At 30.2% G+C, this 17532-nt stretch overlaps 1 protein-coding gene and 2 long non-coding RNA genes across 4 annotated transcripts in view; 2 read left to right on the top strand and 1 right to left on the bottom strand.

Annotated features, from left to right (window-relative positions):
• LOC102674178 (venom dipeptidyl peptidase 4-like) overlaps positions 1 to 17532 on the top strand; it is a 248884-nt gene that overhangs the window by 133803 nt on the left and 97549 nt on the right. The window lies entirely within an intron of this gene.
• On the bottom strand, positions 10107 to 13371 carry LOC102674086. Of its 2 annotated transcripts, XR_004151062.1 has the most exons (4): positions 12551 to 13371; positions 10619 to 11002; positions 10332 to 10558; positions 10107 to 10255 (listed from the first exon to the last, which is right to left on the bottom strand). It is a non-coding gene; the product is annotated as an uncharacterized LOC102674086 (long non-coding RNA). The 2 variants fall into 2 exon arrangements; XR_422359.2 differs by having other exon boundaries at positions 10107 to 10558.
• On the top strand, positions 13612 to 17018 carry LOC116186119. Its single transcript, XR_004151063.1, has 4 exons — positions 13612 to 13917; positions 14394 to 14532; positions 16041 to 16153; positions 16376 to 17018. It is a non-coding gene; the product is annotated as an uncharacterized LOC116186119 (long non-coding RNA).

Raw genomic sequence — 17532 nt, 5'->3', positions numbered from 1 at the left:
CTCTCTCTCTCTCTCTCTCTCTCTCTCTCTCTCTCTCTCTCTCTCTCTCTCTCTCTCCACCAACCCCTCTCTGCCTACGCATTCGGTGTATTTCGATATAAATGGACGTAAATGAAATGCGTAAAGATTCATCAAAAGCAGCCATCGCCACTTTTTCCTCTTCTTTAAGAGGATAAGAGAGATTCGTCCTCGACCAAGATAAATATTTAACGAACGCTATGCTCTGTTCCTGTCCTCTTTTGTTCACTTTCCTCTCCTCTCTCCCCGTTAATATCGCCTCGAATCTCCAAGAGATTCTACGGATTCGTCTTAGATAGGAGGGTGGTAAACTTGGTATTAACAGTCGATTTCAGATAGGACGAGATATTCCGATTTTGGATCCGGATTCCTGAGCGAGGATCGGAGGATTTGTTTGGGTTTAGTGGATTTGTTTATAAATAAATCAAAAGTCTTTTTGACGTGTGGAGAAAGGGTGGAGGAAGGGCGAACGGATTGGATCAAAGATACCTCGTGCGTGTTTTTGCTTTTGATTTCGTGTTAGGATTGGTTGGTGTATTGAATTCGGGATGAATGAGCGGAAAGAGTTTTATGGAAAAAGAGAGGTGGAATTATTGTGGTTTTTACATGGGCGCGTGTGTGCAGGCTTGTTGCGTCGCTTACACGCGATCGTTGTGACATTGAAAAGCTGACGTGTGTTTTTCTTTTTTTTTTTTTTTCTTCTTTTTTTCAACCCTTACCTTTTTTCCCTAGGCTGAAACATTTGGTATATCTATCATTTTGAAGTGGGATATTCGATTATTCGATGCGAAATCCTTTCGATTGCCATTCACGGTTCGCCGATTTTGTATAAATATCCGTTCAATTAAATATCATCCAAGAGAGGGTTGAAAAATCTTGTGTGGAATTTAAAATATTAGTTCTTTTTTAAGAAGAAAGAAAGTATAGAATGACGATATACGATTTTGCGTGAGAAAATAATTATATTTAATGATTTTGTAAATAGAAAAATTAAATATCGAGTTTTATCTTCGAGTTTAAATTAATATTTACTTTCGATATCATTTTGATTAAATTTTGATCTAATATATGAAATGTAATTTTTGAACGTGGTATAAGATTTCTAGGTCGGTTTATATATACCTATATATTTATTTATTGTCTAAAAATACGAAAAGAATTATTTAAAATTTTTTAAAAGTTAGTCTTTTCTATTTGTTAGATACTTATTTTTCAAGAAAGCTATCACAACTTTTGATACATTGTTAATACAAGTTCACCGAATATATTCAATCAACTATAAAAACTTTTACACTTTCTCCATTAATTATAGTGTACGATCTGAAACAAAATGTAATGTAATGTTCCCGAAATCAATCAGTGTTTTTAACAGAGAATGTGCAAAAATCTATTGGTTGACTTGAAAGTAATTCGAAAATTTTGAATTCTGGAAAAATTGTGAAAAGATTATTCGAAAACTCGAAATCCCTTGCAAGATAAATGTCAAAGCCACCCCTTCTTTCTGAATTAACTACTTTTATCCACCCTTTCGAAAAACACTTTGTATCTTATATCCACTGGAGCATAAACTGAAGACTGAAGCAACGTTACAATACCAAAATGTTCCTTATTAAATTCGTCTCGACTATCCCCAATATTTTTCCAAGAGCTTCCATTACAAAAGCGGCGTTATTCGCCATGATTCTTGCTATATTTCCTTCAGAGATCACTTCGCTTTGCAAACCGGATGGAAATACTCGACCCTATCTAATCTTTTGAAATAACATCGCCATGCAGTTTATTCATTATCCTTTAAAAAAACTGAGAACGACCGTGGACAAAAATTTTGTGAAAAAACTAATGGATAAAAATTATAAATTAAAAAGCGTATTGAGTTATAAAGCCTTACGTATTATAAATAAAAATCATTTATCATTTTAACTTACAATTTATAAATTAAATAAACGTATTATATCAAATTTAAACAAATTCCACTTCGTTCGAGATAACAAAAATTTATATATAATTAAACAAAATTCAATCAAGTCTTTTCTAACTTAATTAACAATATATCGATTCTTTCCTTTATTCTCAATCATCTCGATCATCGATTTGGCCCAACTTTATAATTGTTTTATTTTATTAATTACACCCGAAATACTCGTCCCTCTTCGTATAAATGGAGATTATGAAAATAATTTCAACCCCTCCTAATTCTTCTCTACCAAAAAATTTCTCAAGCAAAGGTATATCTTGTATTTGAAAAAAATAATTTCCCCTCGATAAACCTCGATAAACTCTTCTTCAAAATCCTAGGAAAATCCTAGGAAAATCCTAGGAAAAATTCTTCGCGACAAACGTTCGTTCCACTGCTCCGTGTCGATATTTGCACGAGGCGGTCATTTCTTAACTTGCAATTCGCGAGAACGATATTTTCACATCCGCTTTGCATCACTCGTGATGGAATCCTGCCCCGTCCGGATCGAGTATCCAGGAAATCGATGGATGGTTTCGCGGCACCACGTGTAAATCAGCCTTTATCCTGAATTCTTGCCCGCGAAATCCTCGTGGGTTACACGGCTCTCGTGTACGTAGCGGGATAAAGTATGCCGTCAGCAGGAAAGTCTTGGAAAGGGCGTGATGGCGAACAAAATACAGGCTGTTGAAAAGTTGGCTGGCACGCCTTTCCTCCACGCTTTGACACTTTATCGACCTACTCCGCCCTCCCCCTCCAAACCAGCCGAATCTAATACCATCCCTCTATTTTATTACGGAGTTTAATCGAGGATTTATATCCAAGTAATCGTGGTTAATCGATGGAACGATTTTGCAACAAAGTTAATAAATTTGTTTCTATTCTCTGTTGATTGATTTGATAGTAAAAATGTATTTATATATTCCACTATTTCAAAGAAAAAAAAAAAAAAGAAACGAGTGAATTTTAGGTAGCCGTCGATGCGATGAAAGTTCGGTAATTGGTTATAACAGAAAAACGGAAATTAAATTTGGTCGAATGGGAAATATTAATTACTTAAATTTAATTAAAGAACAAATTCAGAACTTGTTTTACAATAACAATAGTCGAAGAAAATTTCATTTTCCAACATGATAATTCCAGCCGTTCATGTAACTAAAAATTATTAAAATACTTTTTATATATTGAAATTATACCAACCTCAGATTAATTTGGTTTCTAGATCATTTTAGAAAATAAAAAAAGATTTTGAGATCATATCGACTCGTAATCTCGAATTAGAAATTGAATACTTGTAATATATTTTGAATACATGTTTAAACAGGAGAAATTTCCAATTTTCTTCTTCAGAGAAGAATTCTTCATTAAGAATTCGGGATTTAAATGTTTCCACGTTTCGAGGCATTTGAAAAAATAATGCAGAGGTTGATTTTAATAGGCCGTTAGTTTGTGTCGCGTGCCATTATAGCTTATGCATCAGGGCATTAGCATAGAATGGTGGCCGGGTTACGTCCACGCATCCAACTAATCCCAGACGGTATTAAATTTGTACAAGGAGGATTTATCTAATGCGGCATATTCAAGGAACGCGTGCACCATGGAGTTTGACAAAGGTTAACTATATTTCATTAGTGTCATTAACGAAAATGAGACTGGTCGGTTGGAAACTTTGATAATATTGTAATAACTAGCTGTGCATCACAAGAGATCTTATATTCAATTTTCTCTTACTTTATGCTGTATATTCTGCCCTTTAATATTTTATAAATAGAAGCTTATAAATACATATTACAAATACGTTATTATTACAGAATAAATATTGCATATTATTATAAAATATCGTATATAAAGTAGAATTAATATATTTATGATTTTTCGTGATTCTAGAAGCTAAAATAAACAAAAAGGTTGATATAAAAATATTAAATACTTAATTATAATTTAATGAATAAATCTCAATTGACATATTTGCACATCAACTTTACATACATATACATAATATGTTTATTCATGCAATTGATCTAAAATTGTAACTTTGAGATCATAAATGATTTCTAGTTCTATAAAATATTATTTTATCATTACGTGGATAAAAATTAGAAATAGCAAAAAGCAACGTTCATCTTGTATCTTCATTTTTAAAAGGGAGAACTTCTATATTCCTGTTTTCATAAAAGATACAATAAAAACTGTCTTCTTATGGCATATTTCTATTTATTCTTATCTATATTTAATCATCTCACATCTAAATATTAAACTGATCCAATATTTAATTTTTCAAATCTATCTACACCATAATTTCCCATTCGATTCAAAATTATTCTCAAATTAACGAAATTGAAATTACTAATAATTAATTGAAATTAAATTGTTAATTAAAAAAGAAAAAAAATAATTAAAAATTAAAATTAATACAAGACGCTTTCAATCCGACATTTTAAAGAGAAATACCCGAGGCACTTAATAAGCTGGTAGAATAAATCCCGCTCAACCAGCGGGAGCACCGAGTGCATTGTTACATTAAGTTTATTAACTAAGCTCGAACAAGTTACGAGGCTCCCGTCCTTGCCTACGATTTACCGTTAATGCCTCGTGGAAATATTACGTCGAATGACCCGCAAAATCGCGTAACTTCTTCCCCCCCTCTTTTCCAAATAACTTGCGCAATCGGAATGGGATCAACCAATCCCTTGCTGCCTCTCTTTCTCAACAGAACAGGTTCGACGTTCGCGCTCGAGCATCGATTATTAACGGTTGTTCGAAACTTCAACTGTTGCCGATCAGACAACCGGTAACAATTTCCTTCAACTCTCCGCGTTCCACGCGCATTTTTCATCTCTCATCCCATTCGATTTCGATTTCGATCTCGACCACGACAAACGGCGCGGAGATAGATAAATCAGGCTGCTCCTCCTGGCGGTGAAAAGTATAAACCGTCTCGGCGTAGACGCGCCATTTTATTATAAAGTGAAACGAAAGGAAATTTCCGACCCTTTCCGACTCCTTCCACTACTCGTAATTAATCAGTGGTAACAGATGCACAAGTAAAGCCGAGGACTTAAGCAGTCCTCGAAGCCGCAGTTACCTCGGGCAAAATATCGTTCATAAACAACGAGGATGGAGATTTCGCCTGTAATTCCATTTACGTATCACGTATAGGTTAAAGGATCAGGTTGAAGAGAGAAAAATTCAATGAATCGATTATAAAGTGGATGGAAAATGTATTATTTTAGAATAAGATTTGTAAGTGTTTTTAAATTGAAATTTTTTATTCATTCAATTTGTCGTTGTTGTTTTATTATACTTGATTTTTTTTTGCAGATCATTCTGAGCGAAAAATATTGCAAAATACGTATAATATATATTCATACCAGTAGAGAACGAATTCTTTATCCACGAGATTAATCCGAATTTTCTTTTAATTATTTATTTGAAACTGTGTTTTACATTGATTCATTACTGGTAGATTGTTCAAGCAACTATCACGTGTCTCTATCACGCAAGTAGACGTGTTCCCATTGACCGCAACCACTGAATATTAAGCGGTCTATGGACGGATGAAACATGTTACGATGCAGGCATCGACTCAAGCAATGGGTTTAAGTTAATTGCTCGCGTAATGCTGGAACTGATACAGTGATGTTTCAGCGTTATTACGAGCCATTGAGTCAAACTCGTCGAGTAATAATTAATAGGAACATCCTTTAATCGTAAAATAATTCATCAGAATTTGTAGAATCGAGTATGTCACGAGATATCACAAATATATAAATATACCATAAATTCTTTGAATTGGAAATTTGTTGGTTTGTGACACGATTAGAGACATTACTATTTTTTTAAAAATAGCGTTTAAATGTTTACATTTAGTGATATAATTTATAATTATATATAGTATAATTATTTAACAAATTGATGCATAAATTATACAAAAATATTGATTGTGATGTTTATTTCTTAAGTTATTAAGCAGTTTAATGTTGCACTAAAACGAGGCAGAGTGTTTGAATTATTTAACTTAATGAACAAGTTTCAACTCATATTTTTGCACATTAAATTTATTGTTTTGGTAGAATATATTATATCTTATATAACATTTCTTGTTTAGAAAAACCTCACAATATACTGACAATGTTTATTTCAAGTTTTGATTTATAATAATTTATACATTATCAAGTATATTTTATAATCTTTTATCTTTTAGATCAGCATTTATTAATAAAAGGTGAATTATTAGATCATTTTATAATGTCATTTAAAAGTTTATTTTCCCATAATATTTTATTTCTTATGATTAAAGGAAATTTTTAATTTTTTTCAATTATAAAACTTACTTAATGTTAATTTTTTGATCTATACTTTCAAAAATTTTGCTATTTAAAAATTTTCTTTTAATAAAAAGCAATAACAACTAATTCCAGACTAGATTAGAAAAATATGATAAATTTGATATATTAACATCAATTACACTACTACTTTTGCTGGCCAAATGAGAATTTCTTTACAATTTCTCAATCATTCAATTTATAAAAGTTGAATATTATTTATTTCTCTATAAATTATTCTCATAAGAATTTCGTTTCAAAAATTTACAAGTTATCTTTTATAATTACAATTTGATTTTTAAAATTCAATCTCTAATGCGTTACATTAAAAAGTATATTAATTAAACACACGTGTAACTCCTTCCTTCAAGAAGGAATTCAGATCGAAACGAATATATTTCTTGGTCAACGTTATTAGCCTCCCTTTGTTAAATAGCCTGCGACAAACGATCCTGTTGCTAGGTGTTAGCCTACAATCGATATAGCATCAGTGGTCTCTCTCTCACCTCTAATCGAATCAATTTTATCGGTTTAAAGCGGTGGACCGCAATTGGTCGGAACCGATTGGCAGGGTATTTGCTGTACACCGGAAATTCCGATAAGCATTAAATGAAAAATAACGTATAGCTCGATATTTGTTTGTGCCGTGTTTCGACCGTCCACCGTTTCCATGCCCTCTGATTTTACACTCGCTGTCTCTCTCTCTCTCTCCCTTCCTCCTTCCCTCCCTCCCTCTCTCTCTCCCATCCCCACTCCTCGACAATCCCTTTGTTCCACCACTTTTGTCCGCCAAGACTCTCAGACCGAGGTTCAAAATTATTTAAAAGGAAGAACGTGTATTTTTAATAATCCGCCACGGTCGTTCGCCCTCCCACCTCCCAGTAATTATTGCTCCAACGACCAACTTCCTTTTATGCACAGTGTGACAGCCTCGTTTGGATGGAATTTACCCTTGGTGGAATTTTAACTTTTACGATGGCGCGTTTCTTCTCGCAATTTACCAGCGGAGTCAGTTGCCAGCGACACCGTTTAAATACGAGGGTGGAAATTGTGCACCGAGCCTTGTTTTTCCGCGTTACACGGCCGAGGATTAAGTAGCTGCGACCAACCCCGTCTACTTACCATCTAACGAACTGGATTTTAACCCGGCCGCCTCGTTTCATCTTATGCTCTATACTTTTCATATAAAACGCGAATGTTGGTTTTTCAACATTTTCAGCTTGGCCGAGAATTATTTTATCGGTTATCAAACAAGGGTGAACAAAGCGTATAGAATATTTGAATATTTTTCAAGTTGGATCCTGGGATGGAAGAGTGAAAAATTGATAATGGGGGAACGATAGAATTTGTACGAAAGAAGGAGGGGGAGGGGGAGGATGAAGTTGGGAGAAGTTCGATCAGTGTGATAGATGCGCGAACGACGAATACTTAGTTTGGAGGGTTGGACAGGTGTGACAGATGAGTGTTTGGACCACGTGCTTGAGATTATCGTGTGGATCGTGTGGGTGTGAAGTGGATGGGTTATGTGGTTTGAAGGTTTCGGTTGAACGTGCTTGAATATCTTCTGGAAATTGCTGCGTCGAGTGAAGGAGATAGAGAGATGGAGAAGTTACGTGTGCCGAGATAAATTCTTGTGGAAAATTACACGTACACGAAGTTAATGAAGAATCGTTTGTGGAGTTGAAAGTAAATAGAGTATTTACTTAAAGTAGTCCAAAAAGATGTTATTATTTTTGGAAACGATATAATCAATTAAAATTAATTGATTGGAATCTAAAATATAGGGTTAAAATTAGAATTAAAATCGAAGGAAGATAATATTATATTATTATTTTGTTGTTAAAATTATGATTGTTTTACTTCAGAAATCAAATTGCCTTTAAATCGTTAAAATCTTGTTTATTATGTCATAAAACAATCATATTAACAAAAGCGATAAATAAATTGGTCGTATATTAATGTCATTATATAATCTAGTTGTATAATGGCATATAGTACATTGAGCAAAACCAGATATAAATAAATCTCTGTTGAACCAGAATCAACTAAACTAATTAAGCAATTATCAATAATCAGATATTATTGAAAAATTTATGAAAAATAGAATTTTTTAATTTTCATGATAAATGTTTAATATTATATTTTAATTTTTTTAACGTCGTTTTTTTTTATTTTGACAATATTAAAAGTATTCTATAAATATAAATTTTATAATATTTATTTTTCAAGAAAATCTAATTTCTTATTTCTCAAGAAATAAGAAATGTAAAGAAATTAAAAATATTAATTCCTAATATAAACATTAGAATAATATAAATTAATTTACATTTGTAAGAAAAGATAATTAGGAGTACTTGTAAATGTAAGAAGACCACACATGGTATCTTTTTAAATTATCTTTTTTCAGAACTTGCTATCTATGATTTTTAGAATCTAAGAAGAACAATTTGACCCATGAAAAGTTTTTCTGTATGAAAAGCTTGAGAATACTTACCAGAACTTTAAAACTAATGTCTATCCATTTTTCTTTCTTAGGCCCAGATGTCTAGTACCAACATTGTTTGGGATAATTTATGGTTTATAATTTAATTTATGGTTTCCTAAGGAAGAGAACAATTCAGACACACACTTAGTATCAAAGTGAAAAAAGAAATGAAAGATATCCAAAACTTTTTTGAATTTGATCTTCTAATTAACTTGTAGTTATAATATAAAAATTATAAAATAATTGAGAGAATGCATAAAAGTAAAAAGACTACTTCCTTTCATTGCTCACTACATAGTAGATATTTAAAAATTAATAAGACTGGTTTATACAAATATAGATTTCTTTCTTTATGAAAAATCTACATATATAATATAATACATACTTTTTATTTTTATTTCATCTTTATACGAGCATATTTGAAAAAGAAATCCTATTGATGTATGGATTATTATCTCTCTATGTTATTTTCATATATTCATTTCAGAGATGAAAAATATAAATAAATTCACAAATGATTAGTTTGTTTCTTTTATCAGTAAATGAATATTATTAATAATATCGAAATAGTTATTTTGAAAAGTTATATATTGATAGAAATATTATTCCCAATCTTGATAATAATGTTAAAATGCTTTTACCTAAATTATTTTTAATTATTTTTAACAACCTTATGAATATTGTCTATTCCAAAATTACAACTCCAAAGAAATAACTTTTGAATTTAAAGAAATGAAAAAAAATCACATAAATTTAAATTAAAAGAATATAGAAGCTGTAAAATCAGAAGAATAAATTTAATTAGTAAAATTTGCATAATATTGCTTGATGTTACTTCATTTATATATGTAATAAATTAGTAATATTCTTATAAAATTCATTACCAAATTATTTGTTACTCCAATAGAATTGAAATTGATGAATTGAAACTGAAAGTGAAAGAAATATGAATAGAGATATATTCAGATAATATATAAATAAATATAATATTTGTGATTTGATGCAAGAAATATCAATGCTAATATTTATGAAATTAAGATATTAATAGTCATGTTAAAAAATTCATATTTAAATTATTTCTAACATAAAAGTATATGTTATATCATATAAATATATATAATATAATATTATAAAAATCCTATTATAAACATTTCTAGATAAAATTTAAAATTTTTTTTTTATATAGAGTATACAGTTGTTTATACTAAACCAATTAATTGATTTTTTTACAAAAACATGGCATTTCTTGTACCAAATCACATATATTTAAATACAATAGCAAAATAAAGTAAAAAAAAAATTCTTATTATTTTTTAGACTCATGTTATATAATCTCATCAATAAACATAATTTAACCAATATACCTGAATATTGATATCTATAATCATAAATATATCAGGATCAACTAATCATAATCACATATTTCTTCCTAGCCAAGTCATCTTCGCACAATGCCCATATTCAACCGTGTACCTTCGAAGAAAAGACATAATTGAACACAAGGTTTTCATAGTATCATCGATACAAGCAGCATAAGATGAAAATCCACGTTTCACTCTTTCTTCTTTTCCAACTCTTCCTCCCTTTATTCCTCTTTTCGCCAGTCCCCGACGGCGATGGATGTGACATTAATAGAACGGCGAGGATTCAGAGAAATCCTTTCCTCGAAATCCGTTCTCGCTAATGGAACCTCCTTTCCACGGGATTCCGATTTCTGATCGGGTTCCGACGTATTCCCCACCTTCTCTCCTCGCTGTCACCGCAAAAGGGTATACTCTGTGCAGAAAGATATTTATCAGAGTCGGTACGCCTCCTCCTGCGAAATACATAACTCACGGGACGAGAATTATGTCCCAAGACTCGTGCCAGTTTCTTCTTGATCGTTGGCTCCGATCTAGCTTCGTGTTTCTAGATGTGGAAAACGTCTTGGAAACTCACGCTTTTCGACACGAGAGAATGAAAAGGGTTACGACGAGACCTTCTCACTGTTGTTCATAAGCTTTATCCCTTTAAAGCGATAGAATCGATCGTCTTTGAACCGACATGGATGTGTGACGGTAGGCAAAGAGATTGGAATAGGGAGAACTTGTTCTTCCGGTGTTAACCCTTCTCCCATTGAGTACAGACCTGTGTGCTGACATCGAATGCTCGGATAACGTGTGTTGAACTGAATATTCGGTATTTGAATATTCGGGTCGAGATGGAAGTCGATATTCAAACCTGAAAATTTTTATTTATTTGTTTAATATATGTAGAATATGTTTTTATTAAATAATAAGAGAAATAAAGAAAATATTTATTATTAAATTTATAACAAAAAAATAAAAAATAAAGGAAAAATATAGTTAAATGTGCACTGATAACATCGTGTGACAGATATTTTCGATACATAAAATTCAATTTTTATCGATTAATGTCACCAATTAATTTTATTAAATTTTTATTACATCACATTAATATTACATCTAATATTTAATGTAATATATAATTAATACTTAATATTGTTAAAAATTATTATTATTATTTAATATTATATATTTAGCTATTAACTATATTAATATTTAATTATTAATAACAATCAATTAAATATTTAATTGGAATAATTTTACTTAATTGGAATAATTAACTTTATTATTCAATAAATAAAACATAATAAATTTGTTCAATCAGTTGACAATAAATATTTGCATTATGTGTAAAATGATACAGATGTACAAAATGACATATTTACATAAAAAAATATGCAAATATTCATAAAAAACTATACAAATATACATAAAAAATATATAATTATGAAAATTTTTCAAATATGCAATAAAATAATATATTAAATATTGAAAAACTATAAAGTTCAGTGATTATTAATATTAAATAATCATTGTATATCATTTAAGAATTAAATTTTAAGTTTTAAGTATATATAATAATATATTAAATATTAAATGTAATATTACATATTAGATATCACTTTTAACAATATATTTTTTATGATTAATGCAAAATTTTAAAGAAAAAATTAAAAATCAAAAATCTTTCACACAATGTTATCAGCACTTATTTAATTATTTTTATTTCGAATTTTAATTTTTTATTTTGACAATAAATTTGTTCACTATTGTTTATTATTTTCATTATTTAATGAAATTGAATTTATTTTCAATTCAATTTTTAATATTCGATTTTTCCAAACTTTTAGCATTTTACACATACAAATCACTTTCACTTTCACAAAATTTATTTTTACGTTGTGAAAATTATATTTTTAAGCTATTCAAAATGAAAATCACTGTAATTAATTATAAACAATTCAAGAATGCAAAAACGTAATTTGATATGGCCTATATCAATATTAATCAGTATTGATTGATTATTGTTATCGATATTACTTAATTACAAAAGTTAATATTAAGTTAATATTTAATCGATAGAAATTAATTTAATGTAATATAACATATGCACATATATTTTTATACATACTTTAAAACAAATGTGCGAATTATATGTATTATGGAAAAAATATATTTCACTGAAATCACAAATCATATTTCTAATCACACAACATATTTCTATAAAATCATTGTTTTATTCTATAAAAATATATATTTATGTTTAATAATTATATTTCTATCTATAATTATTTTCTAAAATATATGATATTTAATACAGAAGAAGAAAGTTGTCGTTTTACTATCCGAAACGAAAATTCTACCATCCATATTTAATAATTTCGATAATCGAGGTTATACTATATCATAGAATGAAACTTACAAGTATCGCTGATTATCGATAGTTCTTCGATATCCCTAGTTAAGAATATATGTAAATATTTAATTCTTATTTGATTCTCTATTCTATTTTCCGCTATCTTTCTTTTATTCCCGCAAAGAATTTTAATCTGAAACAAAGAGAACGAATCAGTGATTGCCTATCTCACACCATTCGAAACATCAGTTTCGCAAAGAAGAGACTATCGATATCGGAGAGTACGCGATATCGAGCTCTCGCGTGCAATATCCCCCAGTCAATAACATCTTCCGGACATTTATGCAACGTTCAGAGAGTTGCTATCAGTGGCCATCCTCACTGGGTATCCACTGCAAACGTTCTATGCATATCGAATGGGATCGTCCGGTACAATGACCACTTTTCGTGGGCGAAACTTAACCTGCATACGCTCGGAAACGTTATCGATACATGCTCTCCATGTCGTCATTGACGTTCTCTCTGTTCACGTACGATACGCGTGACACCATGTACACACGTTTGTGTAAGTGAAGGATCCGGCCAATAGGATCTGATCGACGATCACATGGGTCGAATAAAGCGCTATCCTTCGATAGTTACGAAGACTGTCGATTCTAGAAAGTTGGTGTAGAAGTGCTATATCATGGTAACGAGGATGTGGAATAATGAAAGTGGATCAATTTTCGGTCACTGGGTCGTCTTTTGCTGGAACATCAGATTTGTGTCGAGTAATATTGTTCCGTAAATCTTTTGCGGGAGAAAATGCGTTTACGCTTGGAAAAGACTGTTGTGTGTATCCAGCTTGTGATATAAGAAAAAAGTTCTATAGTCTATGGTTATATACACTGGTACGGCAAGAATGCTTTTCATTCTTTTTATTCTTAATAGAAAGAACATTATTTTGTGAATTCGTTTATATTTTATTTCGATATATAATTTTAATCATCAATTAATTAATAATCGATTGATTAATCGTTATCAAAAGAAAAATCTTTTTTTCTCGAAGAATATCTGATTGTTGAAATATAAATTAATAAAAAGTGCAATTAATACAGTGCAATTAAACAAATACGCAATTATATGCGTTATTGGATTGCGTTATCAAAGATGAATCGTATTCTAATAAATGATTCTTAATGCAATAGAGTCGAATATTTTAGCAAATAGCTCGTTATCCAACGGATATAAGTCGCAGTGTAACAGACAGGTTAGATATACGATAGAAGAAAATCGTATTTTCGCGAATAAAGTTGAACAGGGTCATATTTTAACAAATAGGTTGTTATCTAGTGAAGACCGGTTACGTTCTGATGAATAAGTCGCTGGTGAATCGAAACAAGCTATCTTCGGGGAAAATAGACGGTCTTTTAACAGGAACAAGTCAGTCCACGGTAACGAACATTTCGTCTCGGGATGAAAACACAAAACGGACGTGAATTCGAATCTGAAAATCGTGTGGTTCTACGGGCAACAAAAAATAATTCTTTACGATACTTCCGTAGTTTTCCAATACTCCTAACTGAAACTTGTCTTAAAGAGTAAAAAAGTGAACAATTTTCTAGGTTAGAAATTTTTATGTCGATAAACTTTTATCGAAATAAGATATAAAATTAAAAATGATAAAAATGAATGACAAAATAAAAATAGTAATTTTATATTTTTTATTCTTTATTCAAAACATTTCTATTTAATTCTTTTATTTGATGAAAATTATTATTTTTAAATAATAACGTAAAGATTATTATGATCTCAATTTTACATATCTCTAAATTGAAAAATTATTTAATTATAACTCTTTTATTAATATGTTTCACCACACTATTTCACCTTTAACATCGGTTAATCACGATTTTCATTATTTCTTCAGGAACAATTCTCTATTCGCACGAAATTTAGTTGCGAAAACAAAATTGACCAACATCGAGGAATCACTGCTAAGGAAGAGCGGGGAATAGAAGTTGAGCATGCACGTGAATAGGTCGACTAATTGCGATCTCGAGAAACTGGTACGCGAAATTTACGGGTCTTTGTCCCGTTAAATGCGGCGCTGAGACTTTTATCGATGCCTCTCAACCGTGTTCCGTTTACGAGTCAGCAAGAGCGTGCGAACACGTAACACGGCGTCGTGTTATTGTTCGTTGGGTGCAAGTTCGTTCACCCGATACGTCTGTAACGTTGTAACTCATAGTCGAATTCACCAGGTGTGCGAACGCGAGCCCTCACGATGGTTTCATCCCCCTTAACCACTCCCTTCCCGCGATAGTTTGAAACGTGAATATTCCGCGATGTGTATCTGTTTTCCATTGCGAGTGTAACGCGACGCTAAGTCCTTCCACCGTGACGCTGTTCTCGGTGAAATAGATCCGTTGTTTGCGACAATTGTTGAATCGTTCTGTTGTGGAATTGGGGAACGATAGATAACGGGAATGTTACGGTTAAGGGCATTTGTTAAATGCTAGACAGTAAAGGTTACCTTCAGCTGATATGAAAGGGAGTTGTTCCTTTGGTAAATGCTTCTAAATCTTTCTGTTTCCTGTTTGTTTTGGAAAGGAAATATTTTGGAATTCTTATTCGGAAATTCGATTATTAATTCTGGAATTTTTGAAAATTTACGAAACTGTAGGATATTTTTAAACCATTGAATCGATAGAATTTTATTGGTTATAAAATATACGATTATATTTGTCATTCATTTATTTTATATGAATGTTTTTTTTTTCATCTTTTATATGTCGTTTTTTACAAATTGAATTTTCTGATGCATGAACATATGAAAGAGAAATTTAACAACTTGCTAAATTATTATATAATTGATATATATTATAAATTACATGATTTAAATTATAATATACTTTAAAGAAATATTAAATTAAATAAAATATTTGGAAAATTTCAAATAAATATATTATTATTCAAAAAATTATTGATACGCGACTATTTCAATAACAAATAATCAATATTGATCAAATTAATCATTATTGTTAATAATAAAAATGCTGAATAGATATTAGAAATGACCAGAAAAATGTATTATATGTATTTTTAAAAACATGCCTCAAATATATTGATAAAGATGGTTTGGATTATCAGAATATTTCCGTTCATAAAAATATGAATATGAGGGAAGAAAGTTGTAAGAAGGATATACCTTTTAGGATTTCCATTGAAAATGTGCCCTTTCATAAAGAAATCTATAAATTACATTAAAATTCATGAGGAATGAATTAAGCTCCCTGAATAAAATTCTCTGGTCGTTATTTCAATAAAGTCATGCCATTTAATATATGCTTAATTAATTTTAAAAGTATTGAATATTATCATGAATATATATCCATTTGAGAAGAATAGTTAACAAAAAATAAAGATTATCTTGAAATTTTGAAAGTTCACTTAGACAAAATTTATTAATTTATTAATATTAAATTATAATGACAAAATTAAACTTCTTATTTGAATTAATGAACATTTATTATATTATTTCAAATCATGCTGATCTTTTATAATAATGTTTTAGATTGTTAGAGATATGACAGAATATTTGGATGAAGGATATGTGATTCTATTTCGTATTATAAATCATCATAAATATACATGATTGAATCCCAGATATTTTAATTAACAAAACAAGTAAGTATTCGTTTCAACAATTGTTATCCATCTTGGAACTCATCATATAATCTATATTTTCAAAATAAAATATGATTTATTACTCTTTATTAGTATTATTACTAATCATTGAAACTATATTTCTGCAAAATTTCAAATTAATGATCATTTAATAATGATAACTTTGATTTACTACAAATTTCAAATATTTATAATATTGTAATAATAGAATTTATTTTGCAGTGACCAATTATACCTCCATACCTGAATTTTGGAAATATTCCATGTTAATTTAATGATCTGATGAACTATAACAGGAGCTTTGGTTCATTTTTAAATCATCGAATATTCGTGAGCCACGATAGAAAGACTCTCCTCCTCCGCATTATGATTATACACCGTGGAGTTAAGTTGATCGCGAGTTGACATGTTACGCATGAATGACCATCGAAATCATCGCGCTTGGGCACAATTACGATGCCAGATAACAGAACTGTCGGTCAATCAGAATAGCCCATTAATTGTCGATGCGCAAAAACGGAAATCGGATAATTGGATTTCTGCCGCGTATCGGTTCGGCTATACATATATCAATGCTCGAATTATGAGACGATTAATAATCATTCAACTATCATCAATCATCTTACCATCTTATGAAGGTGTTTGTTGATTGTCAATTGAAAATTTTAGAACAGAGACAGGCCCGTTTTATTTGAAATGAAATAATGATATGATTATTTTATATAACGTAAGAAAAATAATTATATTTTGTGTGTCAGATGATGATTTTTTTCTGTATTATCTTGTTATTTGGTTCTTTAATATGTTATAATGTTTATAGTAATATCATGATTATGTGAAAACATAATCTATTCCAATATTTCAATCTTTTAATTTTTTAGCTGTCAATTGTGCAATTTTTTATTAATGATCATTTTTTTTATTTCAATACTGCTCAATTTTCGTTTTAAAAAGACACACAAAATATACAATTTGATAAATTATGATTATGAAAATATAAAATATAGTACAATTATCAAGATCAACATTTTTGAGATATTTAATTTGAACGTTAAAACATTGTCATTATGAGTTAAAATTAGATATGAAAAAACAACGTTCTATGTTTATATTCACATTCGTGTCTCTGGCATAAAATATGTATCAATTCTCGTATTTTAAATTTATCTAACTTTCACATAAAATATTTAAGCGACGATACGCGCCTCTCTCAAAATTGATTCTTCTTAAATCGATGTTAAATGAATCAGAACAAGAACAATAGACATTTATCCAAATATTCTTCGCGTAAGCGCGTCGTTTTCTTTTTTCGAACAAATTCACGTGTGACCGCATTAAAAAGCATTTCCCGGTCACGATTCGGTAACATTCCGTCGCGG

This window comes from Apis dorsata, unplaced genomic scaffold (genome assembly GCF_000469605.1).
Source record: "Apis dorsata unplaced genomic scaffold, Apis dorsata 1.3 scaffold_434, whole genome shotgun sequence".
Classification (NCBI taxonomy): domain Eukaryota; kingdom Metazoa; phylum Arthropoda; class Insecta; order Hymenoptera; family Apidae; genus Apis; species Apis dorsata.
Note: the sequence above shows the minus strand (reverse complement) of the source record. Positions and strands in the feature narration are given on the sequence as shown.